Below are 7,741 nucleotides of genomic sequence, written 5' to 3' on the forward strand. Positions count from 1 at the left end.
GAGTTCAAGCCCCGCATTGGGCTCTGTGCTGACAGCTCAGAGCCTGGAGCCTGTTTCAGATTCTGTGTCTCCCTCTCTCTGACCCTCCCCCGTTCATGCTCTGTCTCTCTCTGTCTCAAAAATAAATAAACGTTAAAAAAAATTTTTTTTTAAAAGTTTATTTATTTTTGAGAAGGGGAAGGAGGGGCAAAGAGAGAGAGGGAGACACACAATCTGAAGCAGGCTCTAGGCTCTCAGCTATCAGCACAGAGCCCAAGATTGGGCTTGAACTCCAGGACGGGGAAATCATAACCTAACCCAAAATGGGATGCTTAACTGACTGAGCCACCCAGATGCCCCAGGCATCTTTTCATGTTTATTGGCCATTCTGTATATCTTATCTAGAGAAATATAGAGTCACATTGCTCATTTTTCAGTTTAGTTCTTTGTCTTTTTATTCCAAGGTATATTAATATGTTCTGGATACAAGTACCTTATCAGATATATGATTACAAATATATTCTCCAAATTTGTTATTGTGTGTTCACATCTTGATAGTGCCTTTTAAAACAACATTTATTGATAATGATGAAGTCTTTTTTTCTTTTTTACTCTTCCTATGTTTTCATAAATATTACCTAACACAATGTTAAGAAAATTGCCTCCTATGTTCTCTTCCCTAAGATTAAAAAAAAATTCATCTCTTGCATTTAGATTTTTATTTATTCATTTTTATTTTTTTTAATGTTTATTTAGTTTTGAGAGAGAGAGAGAAAGAGAGAGAGAGAGCAAGTGTGAGTGGGGGAGGGACAGAGAGAGAAGGAGACACAGAATCTGAAGCAGGCGCCAGGCTCTGAGCTGTCAGCACAGAGCCTGACGTGGGGCTCAATCACGAACTGCGAGATCAGGACCTGAGCCAAAGTCGGATGCTTAAAAGACTGAGCCACCCAGGCGTCCCTAGATATTTTCTTTATTTTGAGTTATTTTTGTGTGCAGTAGAAGGTAGAGGTCCAACATCTTTTTTTTTTTTTTTTTTTTTCTGTAGCCAACTAGCCCAGCATCATATGTGGAAAAAAATCTATTCTTTTTCTACTGAAATATCATGGTAACCCTAATGAAAATAAATGACTGTGAATATCTTATTTCTGATTTCTTTTTTCTATTCCTTTGACCTCATGTCTGTCTTCTGCCAGTACTAAGCCATTTTGATTACTACGATTTTGTAGTCATTTTTATAATAAGGAAGTAGTTTTCTTCCAACTTTGTTCTTTATTTACAAGCCTGGCTCTTCTAGGTTTCTTGCATTTCCAACTGTAGGATTAAGCTTGTCAACTTCTGCAAAAATTGAAACTGGGATTTTATAGACATTGAATTAAATCTTCACATAACTGTGGGGTATATTGCCATTTTAACAATATTAAGTATTTTGTGTCATGAACATTGGATTTTTCCATTTATTTAGGTGTCTAATTTACTTCCACAATGTGTTATAGGTTTAAATGCACAAGTTTTGACCTTTCTTTTAAGTTTATTTCTAAGCATTTTAATCTTTTTGATGCTATTATAAATGGGATTGTTCCTTAATTTCATTTTCAGGTTGATAATTGCTAGTGTATAGAAATATAAGTAATAACATTAGGACATATTAGGACAGATCCTCTGTCCTACAACTTTCTTAAACATGTTTGTTGTATCTAATAGGACTTTGTAATTTTAAGGACATTCTATATCCAAGATTTTCAGTTCCCAATAGAGATAGTATAATTCCTTCTTTTCCAGTCTAGATGCCTTTTATTTCTTTTTCATGCCTAATTGCCCTGACTAGAAACCCGGGTAAAATGTTGAACAGAAGTGACAAGAACAGAGATCTTTGTCTTTTTTTCTGATCTTAGGGGAAAAGCCTTCAGTCTTTCTCCATTTAGAATGAAGTTACCTATGAGTGTTTTATAAATGCCCTTTATCAAGTAGAGAAACTTTCCTTCTAATCCTATTCTGTTAAGTGATTTTATCATGGAAGGGTGTTGGATTTTGTCAATTTTTTTTGGAGCTTTGTAAGATTGCATTAATTTTCATGTTAACCAACATTGCACCCTTGCATAAAACTCACTAGTTGTGGTATATAATCCTTGATAGATACTGTTGGATTCAGTTTGCTAGTATTTGTTGAATATATATTTATAGGAAATATTAGTCTGTAAGTTTTCTTGTCATCCTTGGCCTGTTTTTTTTTTTTTTTAAGTTTATCTATTTGTTTGAGAGAGAGAGTGAGCAGGGAAGGGGCAGAGAGAGAGGGAGAGAGGGACAGAATGCCAAGCAGGCTTCAGCCGTCCGCACAGAGTTCTATAGGGGCTCCAACTCATGGAACCATGAGATCATGACCTGAGCTGAAATCAACAGTCATATGCTCAACCTACTGAACCATCCAGGCACCCCATGTTCCACCAATTGTCTAAAGAGGAATCCACGCAAATTCTTCACAAACTTCTTCATAAAATAGGATGAAAAACTTCCCAATTTGTTCTATGAGGACAGAATTACCCCAGTTAAAAAACAAACAAACAAACAAACAAACAAAACAGGAGTGCCTAGGGAGCTCAGTTGATTGAGCATCTGACTTCGGCTCGGGGCATGATCTCACTGTTTGTGAGTTTGAGCCCTGCAACACGTTTGCTGCTATCAGCATGGAGCCCACTTCAGATCTTGGATCCCCCTCTCTCTCTGCCCCTCCCCTGCTTTCACTCTCTCTCTCAAAAATAAATAAAACCTTAAAGAAACTGGAGGAATTTACTAGCAAAGCTATCTGGGCCTGAGGTTTTTCTTTGTGCTAAGTTTTTTGGTGAAAAATTGAATCATATTATTTGTTGAAGGTCTATTCAGATTTATGTCTGTCTGCCTTCCTTCCTTCCTTCTTTCCTTCCTTCCTTCCTTCCTTCCTTTCTTTTTTAGTTTCAAAAGCATCTTACTCTGCTCAGGAGGCAATAACAAATTACCATAGACTGGAGAGAGTTGACAAGAAACATTTACTTCTCATATTTTTGGAGGCTGGGCAGTCCAAGATCAAGTCACCAGCAGATCCAGTGTCTGGTGTGGACCTGCTTTCTGGCCTGTTGACGACTGTCTTCTTCTTTTTTTTTTTTTTAACGTTTATTTCTTTTTGAGACAGAGAGAGACAGAGCATGAAGAGGGGAGGGTCAGAGAGTGAGGGAGACACAGAATCTGAAACAGGCTCCAGGCTTTGAGCTGTCAGCACAGAGCCTGACGCGGGGCTCGAACTCACAGACCGCGTGATCATGACCTGAGCTGAAGTCAGATGCTTAACCGGCTGAGCCACCCAGGCGTCCCACGACTGTCTTCTTATTGTATCTGCACTTGGCAGAGAGTAGAGAGAGAGGTGGCCAGCTCTCTTTTATCCTTTATAAGGACACTAATCCCATTCATGACGATTCCATCTTCATGACTTAATTATCTTCAAAAGACCCAGCTCTCAATATATCACACTGGGGGTTGAGAATTCCAACATACGAATTTTGGGAGGACATAAACATTCAGTCAAGTAGTGTGTGTCTTTTTAGAAATCTGATCATTTAAGGACGCCTGTGTGGCTTAGTCAATTAAGCATTGGGCTTCGGCTCAGGTCATGATTTCGAGGTCCATGGGTTCAAGTATCCTGTTGGGCTCTGTGCTCACAGCTCAGAGGCTGGAGCCCGCTTTGTATTCTGTGTCTCCCTCTTTCTCTGCACCTCTGCTGTTTTAACTCAGTCTTTCTATCTCTCAAAAATAAATAAACATTAAAAAACAAAAATTTAAACAATAAGAAATCTTATAATTTAATCTGGAGTATCATATATGTTGGCATAGAGTTATTTATTTATTTATTTATTTATTTTCTGAAAGTCTGGTAATCATATCTCCTCTTTCACTCCTGGATTTTGTAATATGAGTCTTTATTCTTTATTTTCTTGGTCAGGATAGGTAAAGATTTGTTGGTTTTGTTAATCCTTTGAGAAATCCAATTCTTGGTGTTTTTTATTTTCTCTATTCTTACTCTATGCCCTAGTTCATCCATTTATACTCTAATCTTTATTATTTCCTTTTTTCTTTTTTCTTTTGGTTTAATGTCCTTTCCTTCTAGTTTCTTAAAGTGTAATGTGTTGTTGATTTATTTTAGATCTTTCTTTTAATACAGGAATTTGCAGCTATAAATTTCCTTCTAAGCATGTTTATCTTTATTCACTGATTTTTTTTTTTTTTTTGAGTGAGCAAGACCAAGTGTGGGAGAGGGGCAGAGGGGGAGAGAGAGAGAAACTTAAGCAGACTTCATGCCCAGCCCAGAGTCCAATGCAGTGTTCCATCTCACAACTGACTGTGAGATCATGACCTGAGCCGAAATCACGAGTCAGATGCTTAACATCCTGAGCCACCCAGGTGCTCCCTAGAATGTTGTTCAAGTTTTCTATTTCCTAGTGGATTTTCCCCCTGGATTTTTTATCTATTATTGAAATTGTGAAATTGAAGCCTAAAAATTTTTGCAAAATTATCCATTTCTCATTTAAGTTCTGTTTTGGCTGTATGTATTTTTCACCTCTGTTGTCAGGTATATATATGTTTACCATTGTTATGTCTCCCTGGTGTAATGAAAAATTTATGATTATTAAATATATTTCTTTTATTATTTTTATTTTACAAACAATTTTTTAATAATGTTACTACACCTACTCCTCTGGTTACTATTTGCAAGGCACATTTTTTTCCATAGTTTTACTTTTAACCTATTTGTGCCCTTGAATGTAAAATGTATCTCTTTTAGATAGTTTAGAGTTGTTTTTTGTCCATTGTATCAATTTTTATCTTTTGATTAGTCCATTTAATTTATTTATGCTTAATGTATTTCCTGATAAAGTAGGATTTATATTTTCTGTTTTCTTTGCCTTCAATGTGTCTTATGTATTTTGTTCCTCTATTCCTCCATAATAGATATATTCTTGTGTGCTGTTTTAATTTTCTAGTTGTTAATTTTAGGACACATTTTTAATTAACTTTCTTGTCCTCATCCAGAGGATTACAATTTGCATTTTTAAATAATCTTATTTATAATAATAGCAACTGTATTTAAGCAATATGCAAAAAATGTATCACCTGTGAAGAGCTAACCTTCCTATTTGACATTCCTGTGTCATATTTTTTGTTGTTGAAAAACAGACATTTTAAATAATGTAATGTGGCAACACTGTGCACTAAATCTGCCTATATTTAAATTATCGTCGCTGCTCTTTGATTATTTGGTGACTTTCCTGGTCTCGTTCTGTAAAGTCTAATTTTTTCATATGATGTCTCTTAAGTCTCTGTTTTGTTAGCTTAATGGGAAGTGGATGATTGGACAGCTACATCAAAATTATGAATTGAAAATATTGAAGGGCACCTGGGTGGCTCAGTCGGTTAAGTGTCCGTCTTCAGCTCAGGTCACGATCTCATGGTTTGTAGGTTCGAGCCCCATGTCGGGTTCTGTGCTGACAGCTCGGAGCCTGGAGCCTGCTTCCGATTATGTGTCTCCCTCTCACTCTGCCCCTCCCCCACTTGTGCTCTGTCTCTGTCTCTCTCTCAAAAATAAATAAACATTAAAATTTTTTTTTTTAAAAAAGAAAACAATGAAAATAAATCTGGGCTTTGGTATCTTTAAAATTATAAATATATTTGAAACCTTACTTAAAGATTAAAGTTTTGTTATTTCTTTTTTATTCATCTAATGGAAGTGTTTACAACTCTGCTTTAGCTTTCATTTTCAGCTTGTACAGAGACTCTTGGTCAGCCAGATATGAGACAATATGTTCTTAGGTCCTTCCTGGGCATACACAAGCCCTCTACATGCACGTTATCTCTTTGATTCCCAGGAATACACCATAACTTTTCAAACCCCTCAACGATCATCTGATTTCCAAAATAAAAATTTTTATTTTATTGCAAGCATTTTGTTCGCCATTTCGTGCAACTTTACTGTTAAGCAATCACCCCTGATTCCTTGTTCAACAGTTACCCTGGGCAGACGGTTTCTCAGTGAGCAAACACTCAGTCAAATCAAATAAATACAAGCTCTATGAATGAGAATTTTCCTGGAAACTGCAAGGAAGGTCAAATAGTGAAAAAAATCTGGGATTGGGGCCTTTAAGGGAGATCCAAGCTCATTTTACCCCCTTTAGTGACTTACTCACTACTGGGTTTCTCAATTACTTTGGAACTAGAGAGAGGGATATAGAAATAGAGAAAATTAAAATGACACAAAGCCCATTGCTTTTACCAATATCTAGACATTTTTATTTAATAAATAATCTTCTAGTTTTTGCTGCCTTTGGTTGACTTCCAGAATTCTGAATAGTTGAATGTGACCATTTAGCCTGTGTTGTCATCGCTTTTATGAAGGAGTGGGATTTCAGAGGCTCTTACTCTGCCATTTCAGAAGGGCTCCCTATTATATTTTATTTATAGCTTTTATGTTGTTCAGCTGGGAACAGGTGTGAATGAGGTCAGACCCTGGGAAACAGTAGTCATCTATTGACTGTATCCTGACTATAAATTGGAATCCCCTGTAAGTCCTAAAAAAAGTACTGATTCTCTGGTCACATGTATTTGCCTTAGAGGGAGGCTCAGACTGTAAGGAAAACTTTTCAGGTAAATCTAATGTGCAACTAGGACTGAGAAAAATAGTTTCAGGTAAAGAGAACGAGGTTTGTAACATCTTAGACAATGGTTCCCCCCCCCCCCCCCCCCCCGCTGCCCCCGGAAGGAGTAGAAGCCACTCTAGGGAAGTTCCTTCCATGGAGGGACCAAAAAGAGGAACTTACAATAAAAAGATATGTGGTTTAAAAGACTTAACTAGTCAAAGGGATATGATTTAGGTCCTGGGCCTAAATAGTTATAAACATAGGTTTTAAAACAGGAGATGATTTTAATTCTCTAGTTCTCTGAGTACTGTTTGGGATCCACATAGCTCTAAGGGAGGAAAGGAGAAAAAAAATTAATAAAACCAACTGTAATGATCACCCCCAAGGGAGCCCAGATCCCTTTTAAACCTTAACATACCTAAGTAAAACTAGAGCAGTACTCCACAATGAGGACAAAGGGCTCTAGCCCCCGATGGCCGGGAGCTTCTCAAAATGGTCATGAAAGTGTGAAGATATTTGGGACAAGACCAGGAAGATAAACACAGAATGTTCAAAACATCAGTAAGCTACATGATACCATTGCCGCTGTAGGAGATGGGGTATGGTGTGTGTTGAGGGATTTGAGGCATGTAATTCTAAAGGCATATACAGTAAGATGACATTTATATGATTTGGTGACTGACTGAAGGAAGGAGGTGACAAAAGTAAGGACTAGAGGGAAAAGTAAAACAAAAAGTTTAAGACTAGCTCAGAACCATGTAAAGATGTCTCTTCTGAAAAAGGAAATTCTTCCAGGCATTTGGGCAGGAGGAACAATTCAAAAAATTTTGAAAGGAAATTCAGGTTAGATTCAGACTTCAGGTAACAATTAATAGGAGAAGACAATGGAACAGTATATAGAAAGAAAAAATAAAGGAACAGAAAAAGAAAGTGTGAACAAAGAGTCCTCTCAAAATGCTCGGGTAGGCAGAAAAGATCAGCAAAAATGTGATTGTATTAACTCTTAATATTTCTTGGAATGAAATGATATTGTGCTAGTTTGAATATCAAGGGAAGAAAGTCTACACATAGCATTTTATTTATTTTTTTTTAATTTTTTTTTAACG

This window comes from Panthera uncia, chromosome B1 (genome assembly GCF_023721935.1).
Source record: "Panthera uncia isolate 11264 chromosome B1, Puncia_PCG_1.0, whole genome shotgun sequence".
Lineage (NCBI taxonomy): Eukaryota > Metazoa > Chordata > Mammalia > Carnivora > Felidae > Panthera > Panthera uncia.